At 46.4% G+C, this 25816-nt stretch overlaps 1 protein-coding gene and 1 long non-coding RNA gene across 5 annotated transcripts in view; one reads left to right on the forward strand and one right to left on the reverse strand.

The window, feature by feature from the left end:
- The window catches only part of EEPD1 (endonuclease/exonuclease/phosphatase family domain containing 1), a 176073-nt gene that overhangs the window by 36506 nt on the left and 113751 nt on the right, over positions 1-25816 (forward strand). The gene's annotated exons all lie outside the window — the stretch shown is intronic.
- On the reverse strand, positions 1455-20851 carry LOC138987623 (uncharacterized). The gene is made up of 3 exons (XR_011464007.1): positions 20731-20851; positions 18779-19028; positions 1455-1545 (listed from the first exon to the last, which is right to left on the reverse strand). It is a non-coding gene; the product is annotated as an uncharacterized lncRNA (long non-coding RNA).

Consider the following 25816-nt stretch of genomic DNA (forward strand, 5'->3'; position numbering starts at 1 on the left):
GATATAGAGAATAAGTGATTCCAGGAAAACTCATATGCCTACTAATCAACTTAAGAAAGAGAGCACTGTTATTTTGAAGTTTTCTTTGTGTCCTACCCACACAGAAATCACTACTTGCTAGAAATTTCATCATTGTTCATAATTTCTTGGCTTCTCTGGAGAGTTTTAACACATATGTTTGTATCCCTAAACAGACACATTGTTGAGCCTCATGTAAATGGAGTAACCGGCCGTGCATTTCTCTGCACCTCTCTTTTTGTTTACTCAGTCTTGTGCTCCTATCATCTGTGCAGAGATGCATGCCTGTGTCTCTCCATTCCCCCACTGTGCATCACTGTGTGTGTGGTGGGCACACCACAATTGACTTGTCTGTTCTGCCACTGACGGACATTCAGGCTGTTTCCAGCGTGGGGTCATCGCAGCAGTACTGCTGCTCTGTCTCTTGGTGCCTGTGAGCGAGAATTTCTCTCAGGAATAGGCTAGAGGAAGAGTGGCCAGCTTTTGCTGTCTGATTGAAGAATTAGTTCATTGATCACACCGTCACCAAGCAGCCCTGTGCCAGACACGATGTAACAATGGCGAGAGTGTGGATCCCCAGATCCCGTGCCCTAACTCCCATGGGCTGTGGTCCATCACACTGCCACCCTGGAGGTGCTGCTCTCTCCAGCTGGTGAAGGTCACAGGTAGGATACCAGCATCATGGGTGGGGGATGGCTCCTGTCAAGGAAGTAAAATCGTGCCTTTGTGGCTGCTCATAGTTCCTAAGCAGTCTTGATGTTCCACCTTGTGCCCTTTGTATTGATGGCAGTGTGTTTGTTTGGTGTGTCATTAAGCTTTGCAGGGATCATGTGTTCTGTATCAAGTTTCTTTTAAGCTCCATAGACAACTTTTACCTTGGACAGACGTGTATAACATAAATCAGAATATTCCTTTACCAGCTGGAACAAGTATAACTGACTGTTATAGATACTTGAAGTGCATTTACCTTCACTTTTTCCTTCGAGGGATGTATTTTTGTTTCTTGGTAGGTTGGTTCCTTCCTGGTGGATGTAGAAAACCAGCAGCATGGAATCCTAGCTCTGCATGACCCAGAGGCCAAGTGGCCGAGAATTTTCAGCACCTGGACCTCACCCCAGCACCTCTCAGGGCCCTCCCCTTCTCCACCATTTTCCTTCTTTCTGTCTTTTGCCCTCCTCTTCCTCAAAAGTCTAGTCTCTTATTTCCTTTGGGTTCACAGTTAAGGTTGATAACAGCCAATGGGGAAAGCGCTTTGTGGCATATTGGCTCTCTGACCCCCAGAAAGTGTATCCCAGGTGGGAGCAGTCTGAAATTCCAATTGTGATTCCCAGGAGGAGAAGCAGCGCCTTCTCACCTCTGGCACTGACTCTAGACCTTCAACCGGAATCCGCTGGCTTCCAGAGAGGGTTCTACAGCCTTATTAGAGATAACAAGGGCTTCCCTGGTGGTCCAGCGGTTAAGACTCCATGCTTCCAGCGCAGGGGGTATGCGTTTCATTCCTGGTTGGGAAAGTTCCACACAACCATCCTGGGGGAAAAAAAAAGACAACAAAGATGCTTTACCACATCCTCCTATTGAATTTTGAAATAGCAGCAGCCTACTGGTAGGACTCAATAATTATCTGTTTTCCCCTTTATGACTAAATTAAGATGTCTGCATTGATTTGAGGGAAGTAAAATGATTCAAGGTGAGCAATTAAAAGTAACTAAAGATAAAATAAAAATATAAAATTGAAGATGTTCAATTAAAAAAAACTCAAGATAAATGTACATATAAGGATGAATGGGTACGTACTTGTGTGGGTGGAAGTATAAGCAAGGTCATTGTCGTGGCTAGAGTAAATGCCAAATTTGGACTGATTAAAGTTTAGTACACTAACCACTCTTTCAGTAGTCTTAGGAACTATTATTGGTAGTGTTAAATACCAAACATTTTAGCTGCAATGTGTATTTCTATAAGACAGTTAGCTCATATGGTATTATGATTATAAATATGGGAATGATGTCAGTATAATGTGGAAGTCAGTTGTTCCCAGAGTATTACTATTTTGCAGCAGTGCATGAATCCAGAAGAGCTCTGCAAGGTAATGAAGCACACAGAACCCGTTTCCCTTGTTCTTGGTTCCTTTTGTCTGTGTGTTCTGATTTTGCATGGCTCCGTCTGCACTGTCTGCATTTTGCCCTTGTCCTTACAACTCAGCAGCCTCAATTCCTCTGTGCCTCCTCTGTCGTCAAGCCACCTTTACCTTTAAGAATTTTAAGTGGGTTTTCCTTTTTTTTTTAATTTTTAAAATTGTGGTAAAATATACATAACATTAAATTTACCACTTTAATCATTTTTAAGTATACTGGCATTAAGAACATTCATGTTGTGCAGCTGCCACCACCATGCCTCTCTAGAAGCTTTTTATCTGCCCAGATTGAAACTACAAACTCATCACTCACTCACTCCTCATTCCCTTTTCTCCCCAGCTCCTGGCAACAATTGTGATCTTTTCTATCTCTGTGAATCTGACTACTCTTACGTACCTCATATAAGTGGAATCATACAGTACTTGTCCTGTTGTGACCGGCTTGTTTGACTTAACATCATGTCCTTAAGGTTCATTTGTACTGTAGCATCTGTCCAAATTTCCTTTCTTTTTATGACTGAGGAAAATTCCTCTCTATGTATATACCACATTTTGTTTATCCATTAATCTGTCTGTAGACACTTGGGTCATTTCCACCTTTTGGCTATTGTATGAATAATGCCTCTAGGAACATGGATGTACAAATATCTATCTGCTAGTCCCAATTCTCTACTTTTTCATAATTTTACTTGTTTCTAACTGTGCTCCTAATTTTTAACTTGTAATTGTTACTTGCTTTGTTAATTTCTGGGTACAAATTTGCATCAGGCTTGAACGGTCTGTCTCTTTTTATTTTTGTCAGCCCTGTTATTTTTACTACAGGATTTTTAGAACATGTATTTTTTTTGATAGTCAATATAGCAAAAAAAAAAAAACAAACCAAAAAAACAAACTGGGCTTCCCAGGTGACTCTGGTAAAGAATCTGCCTGCCAATGCAGGAGACACAGGAGACATGGGTTCAATCCCTGGGTCAGAAAAACCCCCTTGAGAAGGAAATTGCAACCCACTCCAGTATTCTTGCTTGGGAAATCCCATGGACAGAGGAGCCTAGTAGGCTATAGTCCATGGGGTCACAAAAAGTCAGGCATGAGTTAGCAACTAAGTATACACGCACATAGGAAAAATGATTGTATTTGAGGATGAGGCTAGAAATGAGTAAGAGGAGGCACTTCCTGTTCTCCCCGCCATCTGTCGTTATAATGATGTCATTTTATCAGTCTTCTCGTGTGTCTGGCACCTGCCAGCACTGTGCTGGTGTCAGTCTGGATGGTCTGGTAATGGCTTTCGATTCCCACCACTCTGTTGAGAGGTAGGATGCCACAACCAGCAGCTTTTTGACTGCAACTGAGACAGACGAGCTGGGTGACTGTCATCCAGGTCCTGCGAGAATGGAGAGCCCTGTGATCCCATGGGCTGTGTATCGGTTTATTGTTCCATCACTCAGTTGTATCCAACTCTGCGACCCCATGGCCTGCAGCATGCCAGGCTTCCCTATCCTTCACCATCTCCCAGAGCTTGTCCGATTCATGTCTATCCAGTTGGTGATGCCATCCAACCATCTCATCCTCTGTCGTCCCCTTCTCCTCCTGCCTTCAATCTTTCCCAGCATCAGGGTCTTTTCCAGTGAGTCGGCTCTTCGCATCAGGTGGCCAAAGGATTGAAGCTTCAACATCAGTCCTTCCTGTGAATATTAAGGATTGATTTCCTTTAGGATTTACTGGCTTGACCTCCTTGCAGATCAATAATCAGCTTCAGTTAAAAAAAAAAAAAAAGCAAAATTTCCATCAGGACTTTGCCTTTGCTCAGATGAGTTCTCCAGTCAATAGTTGAAAGTTAATTCTGCATCCCTTTCTTTGTGTCCTGGTTCCTAGTCATCTGCTGAAATAAGTGGTTTGCATTTAAAAAACTGAGCTCTGAAATGTGTAGATGGATGGCTATTTATAGACATTTATTTTTAAATGTATTTGGAAAACGAGTAGATGAATGCTTATGAGGCCCATTAGTTACTTCTGATGTTTTACTATGAAAATGCCAAAGGTTATCAAGGATTTAAGTAATTTCATATTTAGAAATGCTTCACAGCAACTCGTTATCCAATACTGACTTCCACATTATAGAAGTATCTGTTTAAGGCATGACAAATTGAGCATCATGTAGTGGGTTTGATTTGACAGATGTCAGGCATCTTGAATAGTCTGATGTAGTGACCAGTGCCGTTGAGACGTTCCTGCCCTTCACTCTGGCCTCTGCAGGAGGAAGTGGGTTTCTGACCATTCCCATCACCCTGCCAGCGAGTGAGGTTTCAGTGAACAGCACACTGCAGGGTCGTGAGGGGGCACCTAGCCCAGTGCCTGGCATGATGTGCTTCTCCAACCTATATTTGCCGATTCCTTAACCCAGTTTATAGAAATTTCAAGATGAGTGGTAGTCTAAAATGTGAAGCCTGGAACGTTTCTCTGGTTGAAAACTATGTTGTTGTTGTTTTAAATATCAAATCCTAGCAAAAATAAAATCCATGAATAGTTTTATTTAGTCTTGAAATATTAAGACTGATGTTATTATTAAATGTGCAGATAAATTGAACTTCTTTATGTTATCAGCAGACATTAATTTCCCTAAATCTTTTTGGAGTTATTTGGTTGTATTAACTTTTGGAGGTTAATGTGAAAATGTGAGAATCTTGAATCTTGAAATCCAGCCAGTCAGTCTTTACTGAGTACTTGCCCTGAGTTAAGAGCTCCAGTCAACATAGGTGCTTTAGGGATTAAGAAAAAAAAGTGCACTCCCCAAAATGACCGAGAAAGAAGGCTTGCGCAAAATGACCTACCCACGTTTCCTTCCTGAGGTTATTTAACCCTGGATAGGAGTAGAGGTCTGCGATTAGACTTGGTTCATGTCCTGTACCCCAGGCTAGCTGTGTCTGACAGTTTGGGAAACTTCCATAACCTTTCTGTGCCTCAGTTTCCCCATCCATAAAATGAAAGCAGCAGGCACCCCCTTGGTTTTGATGACATGTAGGTGAGAGGTGCACACAGGAAACCCACAGTCCATGCTGACCACTATTTTTAGCTCAGGTGACCCTTAGAATAGCCTTGGCATCCATCTTCCACTCTCTATTCCTGTGACATACTCAGACAAAAATCGATCAGTGAAGAAGAAATATTGCATGACATCCTTTATACGTGGAATCTAAGAAATGATACAAATGAACTTACAAAACAGGAAGAGACTCTCAGAGAATGAACTTATGGTTGCTGGGGAGAAGGATGGGGGGAAGGGGTAGTTAGGGAGTTTGGAATGGACATGTACACACTGCTATATTATTATTTTAAATGGATAAACAACGAGGACCTACTATATAGCACATGGAACTCTGCTCAATGTTGTGTGGCAGACTGGATGGAAGGGGAGTTTGGGGAGAATGGAGATATGTGGCTGAGTCCCTTTGCTCTCTACCTGAAACTATCACAGCATTGTTAATCGGCTATACCCCAATATAAAATAAAAAGTTAAAAGAAAATATCAATCTGATCCTGACCGAGAAATGATCCTTGCTTGGTTTTTCAAAGGCTGTGCATGATTTCATCCTTAAGCCCAGGATTACTTTTGAAGGTGACATGATGGGAACAGCGACCAGCACACAGGGTGGCCTTCACAGTCTGGCAGGCGGGAAAGCACCTGGCCCCTTCCACCAGCCTCCTTTGTTCTTTGAGGTTTATTTTAGTCCTCTGAGTCTGATACCTAATGGAAGCCTGGCACGTAAAAATAACTCTCATCCGAGTACAGTTGTAAAACAGCTAGCTCTTTGAAAGTGAGAGAGTCGGGGATGAAGCCTGTGGCTTGATCATCCCCATTATTTTTAGAGAGAAGCCCACCTTCAGGTGCCCACCCGTCCTTCCTGGTCCCTGCCCCCTGGGGTTGATCAAGGCCAGCCGGGAGCGTGACCTGAGCCCACCTCCCCGCCCCCCAGTCCCCCGCCAGTGCTCCAGCTTCCTCATTTTGGTCTTTTGCCAGCCGTCTTCCCTGAAGTCATTACTGGTCATTGACCTCTTCCCCAGAAGAATGCTCAAGAGGTCTCTGAACTTGAAACAATTTCCACATTTGGTTTTACACAGGAGCCCGTTCCTTGTTTGGGCTGGGTGGTCTAAAACCAGGCCACGCAGGGAAATAACCCTGGCAGCACCAAGTCACGAAGTGCCCGTGGCTTGTCAAGGAAACAGTCTCTGAGAAGAGTTGGTGTGTGCCAGAGCTCATTACCTGGGGCAGCTGGGTTGTTGGTCCTCAAATTAAGTGCGTGGTTGGACCGACAAGAGTGAGTTCATAGGATAAGGAGTCGGGACCCCAAAGTCAGCCAGGCTGAGATGGGTCTGATTGAGAATCTAAAACCCACTGTTTCAGCCTAGAGCCCCTGCTGCGGGTGGAACCTTCCTGGCACAGCTGTAGGTAAGCGTGGGTGAGGGTGAATATTGCACACTGGAGAGATGGGGGTGGAGGAGCCCGGAGACAGCTGTCACCTGGCCTGCTGAGTCCCCCTCCTCTGTTATACCGAGACAAAGGTGGCCCTAGCGGGGGCTGGCTGTCATTCACCTTCCACATGAGACTTGAGCCCACACTGAAGGAAAGCGACAAGCGCTCAGACTGGGAATGACTAGTGACATTGACCTAATGACCCACTGCCTGGTCTAGTGCACTATCCCAGGAGGTGTAGATCTGGGCACTTAAAACCATCCCAGATGCCAGTGCTGGGTCTCTAACCAGACGTGCTTCATTTTGTGACTCAAGGTTGCACTTTTTTGTTAGTCTGAGGGAGCTTATCCTAGGGACAGTTTGTAGCCAGAGAACACAGCCTTTTCTGGCTTGGGAATACAGGATCCTGAGGCTGTTTGTGACCCCTGCCCCATGCCCTTGAGGATGTATGGGTGGGTTGGGGAGGTCAAGGTTCAGGGCACTGAGACTCTTCCAGGTTATCAGAAGCCTGCAGGTTAAAATGCCTTGTCTCTGCCGGCTCTGCACAGGCACGTGGGGCTGAGTTGCATGGACAAGAAGGTGCTGGGCACCCAAGTCTCTCAGTTCAGTTCAGTTCAGTCACTCAGTCATGTCCAGCTCTTTGCAACCCCATGGACTGCAGCACGCCAGGCCTCCCTGTCCATCACCAAATCCCTGAGTTTACTCAAACTCATATTCATTGAGTTGGTGATGCCATCCAACCATCTCATCCTCTGTCATCCCCTTCTCCTCCTGCCTTCAATCTTCAACCCTTTTCTAAAAGCAGAGCGCGTGAGTTTTGCATTGCAGATGTGATACTTATTTTTAAACGCTGTGTGCAAGCAGTGACGCATCCCCTGCCAGCTAATCTGTGTTGTGTAAAAGCACATAAACCACAAATTATTGTTAAAAGGGAACAAAGCCAAAGAACAGATGCAGTGAACCCCTTGTATCATGTGACTCGAGGGAAAAACTCTGCAAGAGGCATTTCTGAGCAGCAGCAGAGGGAAGACCCATGTGACCAGAACGAACAGGCAGCAGATTCTGCCCACTTGTCTTCTCTGGGGTAGCTGACACCTTCCTTTGTCTCTGATTTTCAGGGCACTGATGATGACCATTTCTCTGTGTGTGTATTCCTTATTGCTCTTTCATTAAAGTGAAGTGCAATAATTGGCTTGTACATGCTGAGAGAAAAAAGTCAGGAGTATAGAGCTTGCAGTATCATCACAAAGGGAACAAATGTGGGACTTGAGTGGGAGAATCATGCCAGGCCTGCATCTCAGCACTAGGTGATACTAGGCAGGCTGGTTTACTAAAGTCAGAGACTGTCATATAACCCAAGCCCCCTTATAGTAAAAAAAAAAAAAATTGGTATTAAAATCTAAGAGTAGAAACGATACTCCTTGGGCCAGTAGTAGAACTGTGTTGTGTTTCCATGAATAAAAGTTGAGACCTTCTGGATCAAGAAACAAAAAACATGTGTGGGAGGAATTACTTCTTCCCTGTCCAGAGGTTAGGGGCTGGTTGGTCTGCATATTCTCCCTGAGGATGAGTGATGCCCTGATGCCCTGGGTGGGAATGGAAGGCTGTGGCCCAGGATCCCTTTTGTCCCTTACTTTCCCTCATGGGGCTCAGGTTGCTGGAGGGAGGGCACCTGCGGAGGGACTGTGGGGCCCGGGCCTTTCGCTCTCCCTCTCCAGATAGTTACAGCCTGGCTCTGCCTGGCCCTGACCCCATCCCTTCTCCGAAGAAACTCCTGGTCCAGTGCAGGAAGCAAGCAGGACACAAGAGTTTGAAGTTAGCAGCAGGGATGCTAGTGAGTCTTGGGGTGAATTGGGTGTCAAGAAAGGGTCCTGGAAGAGCTGATGATAAACGCCAAGATCCGAAGTGCCCACCAGGAGAAGTTAGACGGGGAAGAGGCCCAGAGCTCCTGAGAGGAGGAAAGTGCAGGGGTGTAGAGTAAGAAGACAAAGTATGGCTGGAGTACAGAGAGAAAGTCTCAGGGGAAATAGGGAGCAATAAGGCTGGGCAGGAAGAAAGGGACCCCTTCAAGTAGGCCTTGAGAGGCCACCAAGAGGTGCGGAGTTACGCCAAGGGCAGAGGGACGAACAGAGGAGGGGCAAGAAGACCAAATGAAACTCTGGATTTTTCATGTGTTGATGGAGGTGGCAGATTCCCTCTCCTAGTAGAGAGTGTCTAGAAAAGTTTCAGGGGCTGCAGCGTCTAGAAAGCCTTGCCTTTGGACATTGTGGGATATTGTTTCATGTTCCATAAGGAGCAGTCTTGTTAACATGAGCCCAGGGCTGTGTTTTCTAGGAGGAACTTAGGAATCCAGGCCAACACTGAGTGGATGACCCAGTAGCAGAGCAGCTTCGCTCATCCTGGTACACTGTTCTTAAGGTTGTTTTCCCAAATAATCATCATCTCCCTCTAAGGTGCCCTTTAGGGCCATATCACAGCGCTGGGGAGAGCTGACAGGAAAATTAAGCCTGGACACAGCATGGAGGGGGTTGGAGAATTTCGCCCAGAACCTCTGGCTCCACCTGAGTCCTTTGGGCCAAGCAGCCCCCACCAATCCTGAGACTTCCAGTCCTGGATTTATTTTGGGTGGCCTTTGAACTTCATGTTTTGAATCCTTTTCGTTCCAGAAGAACTGTGGCTATTTCTGTTTTGAGGTCAAGAAAAGATCTGAGTTCATATATGAGGGACCTTCAGGTTTCTGATTCCATGTAGGAAGATGAAGATGTCTACAGTGGACATCATTGATTGGGCATGATTTCTAGGCCCTGAGGTCCTCCTTGGCAACAACTTGGGTGCATGTGGAGCCAGATTCATTTTTTAGGGTCCGATCCAGGTCCAGGCATGTTAACTACATGTTGAGGGAAGCAATCCTGGAATGATGAATGAGAGAGTGAATGCATCAGTGAATGAATGCCAGCTCCAACCTGAGGTACAGTTTTCAAGTCGACGATTTTCACCCCCGTAGTTCTTTCGACCTGCCTCTCTGTCCATTCCTGTGGCCCCCTCCAAGGTGAGTATCCCCTGGGGCAGGGGCGCCTGACAGGGCTTCTCCAGGCCTGGCCCCTCCTGCCGCCACCTTCTCTGTGCAGCTTGTTACCTCTGCATTTCCCCTGCATCAAAACATACGTCTGAATCACATCCCCCAGAGCTTGTGAAGACTCAGTTAAGATCTTATTCTCATGGGAAGAGCCCCTATGTGGCTTTCCAGGGATACTATCCTAGCCCAGGGATGGAAAATGGGACAGCCTCTAAGTGATTGTTAGTTCTTGCCAGAGCAGCCATCCTCAGTGACCCTCTGCTGAAGGGCCACCTGGGCATCTTTTTAGATGCAGATTCCAGTCTGAGTGAGTCTGACTGAGCATGGGATGCCAGCCTGTGGTCAGAATCCCTAACAGACTCCTAGGTGTTTCTGGGTCAAGTGAACAGCAGGGTGGACAATGCACGTAGTGCTGGGTGGTGGGGTCCCCGGCTACATCTGGCCTGGCCTGGGAAGAATGCTGGGAAAGACTGAGGGCAGGAGGAGAAGGGGGCGACAGAGGATGAGATGGCTGGATGGCATCACTGACTCAATGGACGTGAGTTTGAGCAAACTCCAGGAGATCGTGAAGGAGAGGAAAGCCTGGCGTGCTGTAGTTCATGGGGTCGCAGAGAGTTGGACACAACTTAGCGATTGAACAACTGCAATGACAACCATGAGAGAAGTGAAAGAGAGAGGTTGCATTGGGTCCTAAATCAGCCCTCCTCATCCTAGCTCACCTAACTCTTTAGCTCAGAAGTACACATTTTTAAAATGTGGGCACATTATCAGAAATCCATGTTTCCCTGTGTGGCCAGGATTTGTTAGTTGATTCCATTGGTGATTTGGGTGTATCTTTACCTGGTCTCCAGTTACTCAACATGAATACTCACGCCCCTGGAGACAGCTAAACTTTCTTTTGAAGCTAATCCTTCCTAATGCCCCAAATGGGACTCCTGATGCAGTGTCTTGCTGACTCGTTTCTTCTTTTGCCCGTGTCTATATTCCTTCAGTGATCAGGTGTTACTGAGTGCCCGCTCTGCAGGAATCTGACCAGTCCTGGTGATACAGTGACGCTCAAGGTGCAGGGCCCCTTTCCAAGTACTCTAAGCAGTCATCCTGTTTGTGTGCAGTGTGAGATGGGAGGGCTAACAGGGCTGGCTTGTTGGAGGGACACTGAGGCCTGACAGACTTTGAGGCGAGAGGAGGGCAGGGGGAGACATGTGATTTGCTCATGAGAGCTAAGAGGTGACCCAGAGCTGCCCTGACCCATGGCACCTGGGTCAGAGCCAGGCTTGGTACCCAGCTTCCCTGATGGGATGCTGTTACTTGCTCCTCACCGTGAGATTAGGGGTGGATCTGAAAAATGCTTCCCCTCTTAATGACTCACAAAAGAAGCTGAGAAAGCCATCCTCTAAGTCCTGATGCCTTTATGAACTGAGTTTGTGATGTCTTTTCCAATTTTAGTTAAAGACCTCTGACAAAATGTGCAATGGTGAGCGGGAGACTCTCTGGGTCTGCCCACAAAGTGCAGAGCACTTGAATGCGGTGATGTCAAGGACCTTCTTCCCTGAAGATAAAAAGGAGGCTTTACAAGATTAGACATCCTGCATCCCTTCTGTGTGGGAGCACGCTGGATGCTGTGTTTCATTAAGGCAGGGCTATAAAATCGATGAGTGCTCTGGTCATGATTGTCTCTTTCCTAGAGGCCCCAGTCAGACACATTTTCCTAAGTGCGTGCTCATGGTCACTTGGGTGGAGCCCACCACCCCCCTTCCACTGACTTCCTATTGCCGTGTGGTCTGATAGGGAGGCTGGTAGAATGAGAGTGCCCTGCTGGCTGCGCTGGGAGCTCTCTCTATGAGGGGAAGGACCACAGGACCGGGGAGCGGGGCCGGTGGGCAGGCAGGGGGAGCCTCCTTGCTGTTGCTCCAAAGCAGAGGAGCACCTTATACATCAATGAGAGTCTCAGGACACACAGCTTTGTATGGTATCTTTGACTGACATTCCTGCCCAGAAATGCAGGCTTGTTCTCAGAGGATGGGAGCTCTCTTTTCTCTGAGAAATCTTTAAGAAACTTTTCCAAAAGGTATAGTGTGTTGTCCACACGCAGCATATTCTGCCTCAGACCCATTTATCTGGGTAGTGTGCCTCACCAGTTTTTCACTGGGTATCAGGAAACTGAGTTGCCTTGGTTTTCCAGTGCAAGGGCTATCTGAATGATAAGGATTTTCTAGGAAGGAGGGGTTATCATTATTATCATTGTTACTAAAAGCTCATCATCCCCTCCCTTTAGAATTTTGAAAGAAAGTGTTACTCAGTCTGACTCTTTGAGACCTCATGGACTGTAGCCGACCAGGCTCCTCTCTCCATGGGATTCTCTAGGCAAGAATACTGGAGTAGGTTGCCATGCCCTCCTCCAGGGGATCTTCCCGATCCAGGGATAGAATCTGGGGCTCCTGCATTGCAGGCAGATTCTTTATCATCTGAGCTACCAGGGAATCTCCTAAGCTTTTCTGATTACTGGCATGGCCCTTGGAAGGAAGCGAGGAGGATGGGGACTTGCTGAGAGATGGGGGGACATTTTGGTTATAGGAAGGGAGGCCTCATGCTTGGGATTAATAGTAAGTAATAATTAATAGTAATGTTTGGGGTTAATAACTCCATGACTCCTGAAATTTCCAGGACTCTGGACCAGTTTTGCAGAGACTTTGGGGAAAAAACAGAGGTAGAGAGACAGCCTGTCATTGGATAGGCCTGGTTCAGATCCCCATTTTCCCTCTCCTGGTTGGGTGATGGCATCCTGTCTGAGTCTCAGCTGTTGCTTCCCTAAACTGGGACTCATACCCTCTGTCTCGAAGCCATGGTACCCCCAGAACCCAGAAAGGAGAGGGAAACTTCCCCTGGGGACGGGAGCTATGCGCATCAGAAGGACCAGAACCCAGGGGACTGTGATGAACGCCCCTCACCTGTACAGGGCTGTCACAGGACCTGCCCCAACACATGGCACACGGAGCACCTGGGCCTCCGCAGGTGTTTATAAATGACAGCCGTTGTTTATCACCTTGTAAATCTTGAGTTCTTGGTGCTGTTTTATACGATTTGTGGTTTGTTTGTTTTTCCAGCATCATATTTCCTTAAGCGAGCCCAGTTTTGCTCCAGAGTAAGAGCTCAGTTCTAGAAAGAAATACTCGCTTTTGGGAATCATTGCCTGCACTTTGCCTTTTCTAGGTCAGATGCCATGAGTGTTGGATTTGCCCTTCAGAACAGTCCTGCTGGGAGGTTGACACTGAGGGTGTTTTTGGTTTATGTTTTTGGATTGTTGTTTTGTTACTGAGATTACCAGATTTCCCAAGCTGGATTCATGCCTGAGGCTGTTGTTGGATGTTTTTGTCTGTTGTGCCAGCTGGTGGTCAAACATGTACTCCGTTTCTTGAGTTCTGTCTGGCTCTCCTCACGGCTCCTCCAGCCCCGCAGCCCTTGAACATGAGCCTGCCCCAGAATCACCCGTTCAGACATTTGGGCCGTCTCCAGGTAACTCCTCTTGGGTGGTTATTCGTAGCAAAGGGGAAAGCGGTAACTTTGCAGTGGGAACACGTGCAGACGGCGCCATGTGGGACACAGCAGCCCCGAGTATCTTCTGATACGACGTTCCCCCTAGAAGGGTACAACCTCAGTTCTGTGGCATTTTTACCGAAATGCATGATCCGAATTTAATCACAAGGAAACAATGAACAAACCCGAATTGAGAGACTTTCTACAGATAACCGGCCAGTACTCTTAAATCTGTCAGAGTCACGAAAGATAAAGACTGTCACAGGTTGGAGTGGACCCAAGGGGCATGATGCATTGTGGGCTCCTCAACTGGAGTGGGAAGGAACCTTAGTGGACACTTGGCAAAACGTGAATATGGTCTGTAAAGTACTATAGTTAAAAGTTAAGGTAATAGTATTGGGTCACTTAAGGCCCTGATTTAGATAATTACGCAGTGTTTCATAAGGTATTAACTTTGGGAGAAGTTGCATGAATGGTCCCGGCATCTTTTTAACAACAGGGTGTGGAGTAAAGTGCTTGCAGTTTGGAGCCGGAAAGGCCTGGCCTGGGTTCAGATCTTGCCTCTGATAACTATTAGCTGAGCGACACAAGGCACGTTGCATTTCCTGTGTGAGCCTCTGTTTCCTCATCCGTCCCCCCACTGGAGTTTCTCTGAGGATAAATGCATGTGCAATCCACAGTGTGTAACATTCCCTTCCCCAGTGATAAAAAAGGGATTTGTCTTCTTTCCCGCCTTCCAGCCTTTCCCTGACCTGCCCTTTATCTCTTGTCAGCCTCCACTGTGCACCTTCTCATGAGGTATTTTCCGAAACCTACATGTGCATTTACACCCAAAGTCTAGAAAGCAGTTTGTTGTTGTTCAGTTGCTATGTTGTGTTCTTTTCGACCCCGTGGACTGTAGCATGCCAGTCTCCGGGGTTTGCTCAAACTCATGTCCATTGAAGTCAATGTTACCATCCATCCATCTCATCCTTTGTTACCTCCTTCTCCTCCTGCCTCAGTCTTTCCCAGAATCAGGGTCTTTTCCAACGAGTCAGCCCTTTGCATCAGGTGGCCAAAGTATTGGAGCTTCAGCATCAGTCCCTCCAATGAACATTCAGGGTTGATTTCCTTTAGGATTGACTAGTTTGATCTTGCTGTCCAAGGGACTCTCAAGAGTCTTCTCCAGCACCACAGCTCAAAAGCATCAATTTCCAGGTTGTAGAGATGAGAAACTCTCTGACTGGCTCTTGCTGTATGAAGCCTGAGCCAGGATTGAGTCCTGGTCCATCCTGCTTCAGCAGCCCTTTTGCCATCTCAGGCATCCTTTAGGATTCTCAGTCAAAGCCTTCTAGACACTAGGCCAACAGCATTGGCATCACCTGAGAGTTTGTCATGAACGCAGAGTCTGAGGCCCCCACCCCAGACCCAGAGACTCAGAATCTGCATTTTACCAGGTGATTTGAGATTCAAAAAATCCTCTGCTCGAGGACTCCACATAAAAGGACTTGACTTGCAGGAGAGCAGTGTCTCCTTGTCTGTATGTACAGAGGGGGCTAGATGAGAGTCGATGTGAGAGCTGAGAAATGTGAGCTCAGAATAGAAAAGTCTTCAGAATACATCATTCCAGGTCCATCCTTGTGTGGAATTCTCTCCCCTAAAGACTTTAGAGGCCTGAAGTCCTGCCAACAGCCTGGGATTCCAGCTGGGGCCTCTTCATGGGATTCCCTGGCCAGGGTCTTGCCTGGAAGGCATTGTTTGTTTTCTGTGGGACTTGGGTTTCTTGTTCTGTTTACTCGCCTGTGCCAAGCATGCCTGGAGCCTCCACACAGAGGCTGGTGGCATCCAGCTGCAGAGGGTGCCCACAGGAAATGGACAGCAGCACAGGCTGCTTCTAAGCGACAGAGGCTTTGTGGCAGACCGGATTCCTCTCAGCTGGACTCAGGTGCTGTGCAGGCTGTCTTTTAAATGAAATTAGCCTTTGTTGGATGATCCAGCTTTAAGTGCCTTTAAGTTTAACCACCAGTAGGCTCTACGAGGCGAAGGCAATGGCAAGTACTCCAGTACTCTTGCCTGGAAAAATCACATGGACAGAGGAGCTTGGTAGGCTGCAGTCCATGGAGTTGCTACTAGTCGGACACGACTGAGTGACTTCCCTTTCACTTTTCACTTTCATGCATTGGAGAAGGAAATGGCAACCCACTCCAGTGTTCTTGCCTGGAGAATCCCAGGGACGGTGGAGCCTGGTGGGCTGCTATCTATGGGGTCGCACAGAGTCGGACCCGACTGAAGCGACTTAGCAGCAGCAGCAGCAGGTTCTACGAGGTGAGACCACCACTAGCCCCATTTTGTAGCCTTGGACTCTGGGACTTAGAAAGACTAGTAGGAGCCTAAGATCATGTGGCTTGTAAGTGGAGCTGAGATTTGAACCCAGAGCTTCCTTCAAGCCCAGTTCTTGAACCTTATGTTGTACTGGCCCAGGTTCCCTTCAGTATCTAAAGCAGGACGGCCATCCCAGTGCCCTCTCATACACGGCGTGGTGGTGGTGATCCTGCAGTGTCCTTCCTGTCTTTTTGTGCTTGCCCTGGGTGGACCACTTGCCAGGCTCCCTGACTCCACTCTCCAGCGGGGCTGGACATGCTGATGGTCACTCTTGGCACATGGGACAGATATTGGATTTTGGTTATACAACTGCAATTCCCAGAGAAGGAAGATTGGCAGGCTGGGAGACCAGGCAGAATGTAGGGCAGTCGATGCTTGGCATGGTGCAGCTCCTGGTGGAAGGGCTGGGCTCTGCACAGTGCCTTTGAAGTGTGGACACTTCAACAAGGTCTGGGGCAGTCCGAGGGCGGGCTGCACCTGGGCAGGAAGCAGTTCAGGGAAGCACCACGGGTCGAGGCTGTGCTGTGCAGCCGCTGTTACCGTTCTATAGTCGGTTTCCTTCCGCGTCTTCCCCCTTTCTAACAGATGAGCAGAGGAAAGCACAAAACCACCAGAAATTCTAAATTAATACCCAGCCAGTGTGGCTCATCTTTTCGCCAAGACTCCGATGAGGGAGAGGCTGGTGTTTTTAAAAATCTGGTTCTCTTTCAGATGCAACTGAAAAGCTGAGAGGTAATTAGCTGTTCTAGAAAGACTGTGTCCTCACCTTAAAAAGCTGCCTCCTGGGAGTACCCATTATCTGTAGTGGGATGGGAACATGGCAATAAAAATAGACTGTGGACCCTCCTCTGCAGGAGCTGAAGAAAACCAGCCAATTGGTTTAAGGAAAATTAGGCAGTGGGCCAAAAGTTAACCACTCTCTCAGTTTTTAATTTGAAAAAAATCTCACAAAATGAGTACATTTTACTATGAAAATTTAGAGGAGTCAGAAAAGCATAAATAATAAAGAAAAATACCACCTTAATACCACCATTTGTATGAACTGTTCTGAGCATCTTGGCAAATACACCTCCGATCTCCATTTCTTTTGTTCATGAATGAATGTTTATTTGTATGAAATTGGGATCATGCTGATGTACAGTCTTATAAAGCACTTTTTCCCCCCTCAGTATTGTTTCAGTCTTTCCCTCATGTTATTAAATGCTCTTTTTAGTAGTGAAATAGCTGTATTACATAAAGGCATCATAATTCATCTAAGGATGGCAGCAGCCAGGATAAGGATGACCATGAGTAGGATTTGTATAGAACTTGCTTTGTGCTGGGCACTATTCTGAGCTCTGTTCTGTTAACTCACTTTATCATCACACAGTGCTGTGAGATAGGTACTCTTGTTATTCCCATTTAGCCTTTGTTGTTTGGCATTTAAGCTTTTCCTTTTAAAAATATATATTTTAAACAACTCTGTACTAAGCATACATATTTAAGCACACTCTTGGTTACCTGTAGGTTGCTGTTGGGTCAAAGAGTCTGCATATTTTAAAGCTCTGATGCCTGTTGCCCATCATCCTAGAATGAGTCTCCACTCTCTGTCCCTTTTCCTCTTCCCACTCATTTTGGTCTGGAGCCAATAAGTTGGCTCTTCACATCAGGTGACCAAAGTAATGGAGCTTCAGCATCAGCAAATGTCTATTGATACCTTCCTGGGCACCAGAACCCATGCTGGACACTGTAGGTGTACCGATGAATGAGTCGTGGCTCTTTAATCTCAGGAACTGGTGGCAAGACCATCTTGGAATGGCTATTGACTGGGTGGAAGGTTCGCTGTACATAAAGCCAGGAACAGTGGTTCAAGCTCATTTCTGTTCCCACCAGTGGCCTGTATACACAAGTTACCTCTCTGGCTCTCAACTATGCTGATTCTCAGCAGGGAAAGGGTTAGCTGTGCCTGGTGTCCTGGCCCTCAAGGCAGTGCAAGGTGGGTAGGGGAGAGGGATGGCAGCTGAACACGACACACAGACATCACGTTTCATCAGGAACGAAAGCCGAGAACGCGTGGGGGCGGTGTGAGCTTCTGTCACTCACTCCTGGGCTCTTGGGAGATAAACAATGGGAAGAAATTAACAGTCTTGGACTCCAAAGACTCCTCTCCTTTGAAAACTGTATCGTATGTAAGTCACTGCCCCATGATTATCTTGCAAATTAGGAAGACATGTCTTATATTTCACATGGGAGGTGGGGAGTGGCCTGCAGAATATTTCTGGCCTCTCTTGAGCTCTGCAAGGGGGTTCAAGTTTCATGGGCAATGTGGCTCTTTGATTCTGGGTTCCAGTGCTGTGTGGGGAAGTGTGAAGGCGTTTGTCTCAAGTTTGATTTAGAAAACTGAGCTGCAGGTGGAAAGCATATAAAGTGACTCTTTTCCCCCACATGACGTGGCTTTCACATGTTTCACTTTTGAAAATGGTTAACAAATTCCCGAAGTGAGCAGGCGATTTTATCAGGATGGCAGAGTATATAGCACTTGGAAACCAGTTTTCCAGCTATTTTTTATAGGTTTAACACCTGCAAAGTGGCATTTTCTGCAAAGACACGACAAGGATAGCAAAGAGTGTAAAAACAAAATTCCATAGAAACTCTTTCTCAGACTCTGGGGTAATGGGGCCACTGACCTAAATAAGAGCAGAAATCCTCCAGTACAATGAGCTCATACTGCCAAGATGGGCTGAATTGAGGCCGTGGCATCCTCCACTCACACGCCGGTCCATGTGCATTCAAGCCCAGACGACATGCAGGCTGCTGTCTAGAGACAGCCAGGCTGCCCCAGACCCTCCCAGAGAGGGTTTCTGGCTCCAGGACCCTGGCTGAAGGCTGGGTGATAACAAGGCTGTATCCCTGGATGGAGACACTAACTAAAGAATAGAATTTTATCGTAAGAATCCCAGAAAATGAGCAGACCTCTTCAGGTTCCAGGGCTGGGTCGGAGAGAACTGTTCTTGGTGGACTATCCAAGAAACAGCACAGACTCAAAATACAGTGCTACAAGTGGGAGCGTGGCATTAATTTTCTGCGAGCACAGTTTTTAAAAAGTAAGAACAGGTGGCATTAATTTTAATTTAACCCAGTAGATCCAAAATAGTAACATTCAACATTTATGTACATAATTAACATAAAAATTACCAATGAAATAGTTTACCTTCTTTTTGTGTGCTCTTCGAAATCCAGTGTGTTTTGCCCTTAGCAGCACATCTCACTTCATAACCATCACATTTCAAGTGCCCAGGAGCAGTATGTGGCTCATGACTGCTGTCTTGGGCAGTGCAGGCGTAGAAGCTGTATCACTCAGCATCTTATGAGTGAGGCCAAAAGGCTGCTAGGATGCCGTCTGGGCCTGTAATGATCACTATAGCATTTGATGTCGAGTCTTTCATAGCATTCTTCTGCCACTGGGAGAAAAAAAAAAAAAGCTTTCAACCTTAATAACTTAAACTGTAGACTGTAATACTTTCCATTTTCATAGGGCTTTTCCATTACAGGATACTTTAGTATGCTCTCCTAAAATTGTGAGAGAGGCCAGGCAGGAACCATTCCTTTGGCACATGTTTATTAAGGGTATGCTGGGTGCCAGGGACAGAGGAGCCTAGTGGGCTGCTGTCTATGGGGTTGCACAGAGTCGGACATGACTGAAGCGACTTAGCAGCAGCAGGTCCTGACTGGCAGACAACTCCTGCCTTCTTGGAGCTCAGATTCCAGTGGAGGCGAAAAGCATCATGCATCACTGTAGTTAGAATTGTAGTGGGTATGAGCAGGGGCTGTGGAAGCACAAGAGTAACACTCCTAATTTTGCCCAAGATGTCCAGGGAGCACTTGAGAGGCGAGAGATTTGAGCAGAAAGATCGAATGATATCTTTGCTAGGAAGATAAACTGAAGTGAAAGGTAGATGCATTCTGAATGTCATCCATTTGGGTTAGAACTTCTGAACCTGGAATGTCCGTTTTACAGCCCAGACAGGTGGCAAGTTAGGTCACCTGCTTGAAATCCTACTAGATGTCCGTAGGCTATAGATTCCGGAAGAGTTCCGATTAGCTAGTTCTGGAGCAGCTTTGCATCTAAAATGTGTCCCTGGATGTGGTCTTTAGGAAGGAAGGAAGTGGCGGGAACAGCCCTGCCCTGAAACTTAATGATCAGCTGATCTCCATTCCATTGTCCTTTTCTGCCTTCAGCTACCATTTTTTTTTGGTTTTGAGATCTGACACGAGAACATTTTGTATACAATTCTGTAAGATCGCTCTGTTAAAAAGTGAAGTCGCTCAGTTGTGTCCAACTCTGCGACCCCCTGGACTGTAGCCTGCCAGGCTCCACTGTCCATGGGATTCTCCAGGCAAGAATACTGGAGTGGGTTGCTGTTTCCTTCTCCAGGGGATCTTTCTGACCCAGGGATGGAACCCGGGTGTCCCACATTGCAGGCAGACTCTTTACCGTCTGAGCCACCAGGGAATCCCTTCTCTCTGTTAAAGTTCATGCTTTAAGTGCTGTTTGTAGTGTTTCTGTTGTAGTTACTGGGGAGTCCTGGGGGAGACAGCACCATTTCTGGATGTTTCCATTCCCAAGCGAACCGACCACCCATCTGGAATTTCAGTGCAAAGATTTTAACCCACACAAGGAGCTGGGCTCTTGCCTTTTGTCCATACAAGGCCGTTGGCCACCACTAGGGCAAGACAGAGCACACACACGCCTGCCTGGGGCCTGCTGCCCTCCAGGAATGGTGAGCCTCCTCTGCACTCAGCAGTTTTTATTTTTATCTCATCAGCGTGTTCCTCCTTTTAAAGTGTGAATCCTAGTGACCCGAATGAGCTGTCTGTCTGGGCCTGGGCCAGCAGGCCTAGGTTACTCCAGTTCAGAGGCGGCCCTGGTCTAGGGTGGCAGGGACGGGGGTTCCCAGTGTCACTGGATGGGGCAGGGCAGGGAGACAAAGTGGCCTGCCAGACGGACAAGTTCTCAAACTAGGAGAAGGTTATTCTTGAAGTAAACCAGACCCTGTACTCCTCTCTCCCTCATCCCCTTCGTAACAGCCCTTTTAAAAGAACAAGCAAAGTTTGCAAAATTCCGATGTTAATATTTAGAAACACAAAATCAAGTGGGCATACCTCTTCCAGTTTGGTTGTGGGTGGAATTCAGGCCTGTTGGCTTTGGCATCCACACATGAGGCTCTGCTGAGATTTCATCCATGCTGATGCATCAGAACAGCATGGTTTCATACTTAGAGGTTGGGCACAGGAGCTGGGGGGTTGCTCTTTCCTTGGAATTGAGTGATGGCTGCCCCAGGCTCACAAGGGAGGATGTGGTAGAGTTTTAGAAACAGGAAGACAGAAGGCCTACCCCACCCACTGCTGGCTCATGGAGCTGGCATGAGTCAGAGGGAAGAACTGCAATATTTGCGGGCCTCTTGTGCTGTACCATGGAGAAGGAAATGGCAACCCACTCCATTATTCTTGCCTGGCAAATCCCATGGACAGAGGAGCCTGGCGGGTTGCAGTCCATGGGGTCGCAAAGAACACACACACTCACCCACACACACCCCCCTACCTGTGTTAAGTGCTTTTCCTCTGTAGGCTCATGAATCTCGCACAGCTGTTCTGTGGGCTTATCATTATAGAGGTAGTTTTGCTTCCATAGGGCAGTGGTTCTCCAAGTGTGGTTCCTGGACCAGCAGCATCACCTGGGAACTTGTTAGCAATGCAGGTTCTCAGGCCCCACTCACGCTTTTCAGAATGAAGACTCTGGAGAGGGGCCAAACTATCTGTGTTTTAACAAGCCCTCCAGGCAAGCCTGATGGACTCTGAGCTTGGAAGCTTCTATCCCAGAGGTTAAAAACACAGGCCTAGAGCTAATCTGGGCTCAAACCTCAGGCTTTTGGCAAGTCGGGCAACCACTCTGCTTTGGTGTCCTCATCTGTAAATTGGAGGTGTGGATAGTACCCACTTCACAGGGCTGTGTGGATTACATTAAGGAGTATATGATGAAACTAGGGCAGTGCTGGCACGTGGTGAGCACACCCTAAGTATTTGGTCTCCTTCACTCGGAGTCTGCCAGCTTCGATCCCGGGTCTGCTGAACCTCAAAGCCATCTACCCATCTAAGGGACCAGCCATCCCTTAGAAATCAAATTCAGTTAACCATCACCATGTCTCATTCTGCAAACACTGCAGGCTGCTCTGTAGGCCTGCTGGCCAGGGGGGTGTCCTCTCTCCCTGCCAGCTCTAGTTCCTTAGTAGGAGCTGCTTGAACAGGGAGAGAAAGATTTTAAGACCAAGGCCAAGTTCAGCATGTGGCTGCCTTTATTGATTAATGTGTCTGTCTTGGATACACGAGGGGTTCTTTTCTCTTGCTGTTGCCGGTTATCAGGCAACTTAGTGTGAATTTCTGGGCTTTAATGGAAGGCTATTAGGAGTGACTGCTTAATGTGGCAAGCCAGAGGAGTTGTGTGGGCTGTACCTGTTCAGGGTGGGTTGGCAGGAGGCTGCGTGTGGTTTGTGGGCCTTGCCTGGCCTAGGAATTGGTCTGGTGCTGTTGCTTTTGGGAAATGTGGGTGGCTGTAGCCATGGGAAAGGGCTGGTTGAGAATCAGTATTTTCTGAATCCTGGCCACTTATCTTTTCCATTTTATCATGATTAATAGAAGCTTTCAGCCCCATTTTGCAGCTATGGGAAGGACTGCCATAATGAAGTACCATAGAATGGGCAAATTAAACAACAGAATTTGTGTCTTCATGGTTCTGGGAAGTAAATACCTGAGATCAAAGGGTCAGCAGAGTTGACTTCTGAGGCATATAGATGACTATTGTGTCTTCACATGGTCTTCCCTCTATACTCAGCTGTGTCTGAATTTCCTTTTTTTTTTTTTTTTAAGGGACATTTGTCATATTTTATTAGGCTTCCCAAGTGGCACAGTGGTAAAGAATCCACCTGCCAATGCAGGAGATGCAAGAGATACAGGTTCGATTCCTGGGTCAGGAAGGTCTCATGGAGAAGGAAATGACAGCTCATTCCAGTATTCTTGCCTGGAAAATCCTATGGACAGAGGAGCCTGGCGGGCTGCACTCATATTTTATTAGGGCCACTCTATTGGCTTCATTTTAACTTTAGCTTTTTAAAGACCGTTGATTACAGTCACATTCTGAAGTCCTAGGGATTAGAACTTCAGCATATGGATTTGGGTGGAGTGGGACACTATTCCACCCATGACACCTGGCCTCAGATCATCCATGTGGGTCTTTCAGAATGGGGTGAAGTGACTGAGCTCACTGAGGACAAAGAGGAGGAGGAAGCGGGGGGCCGAGAGTCGTGTGGACAGTGTGGGTTCACCAAGCAGAGGGGCAGCTGGGGGGGCGGGCCAGGGTGGGGCAGGGAGGGAAGGGGGTCCCCAGTTTTAGGAGGCGATTGGTTGTAACAGTGCAGGCAAGTGACAGTGAGGGTTCAGAAACAGGTTGGATCTGGAGGAAAATTTCAGCATTTTTACTGGTAGATTTTTGAATGACTTGAATATGAGGAAAGATAAACTAGTTTCCTAGTTTCCTGAGAATATAGCATTTTGCAAAGATGATATTTCTGCCCAAGTCAGTGCCTAGAGTGTTTAATGATTCCAGTTAAATCCCAGTGGGCTTTTGGGAAGATGACAGAATGAGTCTAAGATTCCTTTGAAAGGATAAACAGCTGAGAATAGTCAAGACATGTTTTTCATGAAGAGGGGGTAATGATATCCCTTCTAGTTTGTTGCCCACGCACTGTCCAGAGTGATCTTTTTAAAGCATGCGTCAGGTCCCATCTGATGGTGCCATGCTGTCACTCAGAATGGAATCTCCCTCCATGCCTGGACCTGCGGGCCCTCGGTGGCTGGCTTCCCGAACCTTGCCTCCCGCCCCCCTCTCGCTCAAGCTCCAGTCACACCGGCTTCCTCCTTGTCCTGGAGAACACCCCACCTTCAGCTTCGCTGTTGCCTGCACATAGAACTGTTTCTTTCTGGTCTGGACTGTTTCCTGCCTCACTCTTTCTTTCGACTCAGGTTTATGCTGAAAAAGCACCTCCTCTTCAGGGGAGCCTTCCCTGATCACCCTGTCTAAAACACTCTTTCCTGTCATTCACACTTCTCCGCTTTTACCTGGATTATGCACTTTATTTACAGCGAGGTGGGCTCTAATCCACACTGCCTGCATTATTGTTCACCTTTGCCCCTTTTTGCTATGGGGCTCCCTGGGTGTCAGTTTTCCTCGTCTGTAAAATGGAAATGACACTGCCTATGTCAGGTACTGTTGGGAGGATTCGATTTGACACATAAAGTGGCCAACAGCCAAGTACTCTCTGGCTGGCACACAGAGTAAGTATTCATTGAATGTTATTATTACTTGTTCAATGTAGATTCCCCCAGTAGAAAGGGAAAGCAGACAGACAAACGCTTTGCCTGGTTCACTGGTGTGTATTTGGTGCCCAGAACTGTGCTTGGCACACAGTAGGGGCTTGATAAATGTTTGTTGAGTGAATATATGAAAGCATGATGGTAAAACTATTATAAATGCACAGTAATAAAATAGTGTTTGTTGTATGAGTAGATCTTCCCTGGGTTGAGAAGATCCTCTGGAGAAGGAAATGGCAACCCCCCCACTCCAGTACTCTTGCCTGGAAAATCCCATGGAGGGAGGAGCCTGGTAGGTTACAGTCCATGGGGTCGCGAAGAGTCGGACACGACTGAGTTTGTGACTGGCCTGGCCTGTATGAGTAGATACAAAGATTAAAGGAATACAAAGATAAAGGAATACAATAATATCTCAAAGCCAATCCTAGTGTTTGTGAGAATTTAAAATGGGATGATGGAGCATCACAAATCAGAGGGGAGAAAGGATGGATTATTTAGTAAGTGATTACTTACTAATGCAAATGATTACATCCTCTTCCACAGTGTACACCAAAATAAATTCCGATTTGATGTTTTGAGTTAAACCACAGAAAAATAAGGGAATATATGAGATTATCTTATTTTCTAGGTAAGAGTTGGTTTTCTAAGACAAAGCACTGGGGAAAATAGGTGACTTGGACTGTTTTACAAATCAACTTCTGTGTATCATAAGGATTAAAAAAGAGGTTATAGTCAATGTAGAAAAATTGCCACATATAACAGATAACAGTCCTTTACTATATAAATTGTTGCTTATGTAAATCTGTAGGGGAAAAACATTAACATCTCAGTAGAAAAATTATCCAAAGGGAAAATACAGATCATGTACAGAAGAAATACATGCAGGCATAGCGGGTGGTGTTGGGGGGGATATTTAACTTATTGGTAATCAGTGAAATGGAAATTAAAGTGAGATAGCATTTTTTTCCACTCAGGTTACCCAGCAGGGGTTGTGTTGAGAAAGGTTCTTTTCTAAATTGCTGGTAATGGTATACCTGGGTAAAACTTCTCTGGCACAAAGTTTGAAGAGGCTTAACTATATACATACCTTTTGACTTGTAAAGTCAACTCTAGAAATCTAACCTGAGGAAATAAGTAGAAATGCATCTGATATATGTACTAATAAAGATAGTCATTATTCATAAATAATAAAAATATGGAAAAGAGCTACATATCCAACAATAGAGAAAATAGTGAGTTATGATACATATACGCAGGAGATATCATCCAGACTTTAAAAATATTTTTTCTAAGGTTATTTACATATCCATTCTTAACCAGGACCTTTTTTTCATTATGCTTACTAATGTCCCATTGGCCAAAGCAAGTCATATGACCAAGCCATTGGCTCAGGGAGAGCAGCCCACACGAGAGGTGACTGCTGATAACCACCTGCATAACCATCTACCATATGTGTTCATAGTATGATTGCAGTTCCTAAACATGAGACACATAAAGACACATGCACATATGGAAATATGACAGAATGTTATCTGTGGTTATTCTCTAATATCTTATTTTGTACATTTTCAAAATTTCCTGTAATGAGTATATATTTTATTGTCATAAATTAAAAATATGTTAATTTTAAAGAATGGCTGTGGGTTTGGAGATCTTAATATATGATAAAGGGCAGATTCAGGAGAATTATTGGATGAATAGAATTAACTGGTGTTGGTGACTTTTTAGATGATGGATGAGGCTGAGAGTAGGTGGGTTCAAGAATAATATAGCTCAGGCCTTATACTGGATGGTGTCCAAGTTGGAGGAAGGGATGTAGGATATC

This window comes from Bos mutus, chromosome 4, assembly GCF_027580195.1.
Source record: "Bos mutus isolate GX-2022 chromosome 4, NWIPB_WYAK_1.1, whole genome shotgun sequence".
Taxonomy (NCBI): domain Eukaryota; kingdom Metazoa; phylum Chordata; class Mammalia; order Artiodactyla; family Bovidae; genus Bos; species Bos mutus.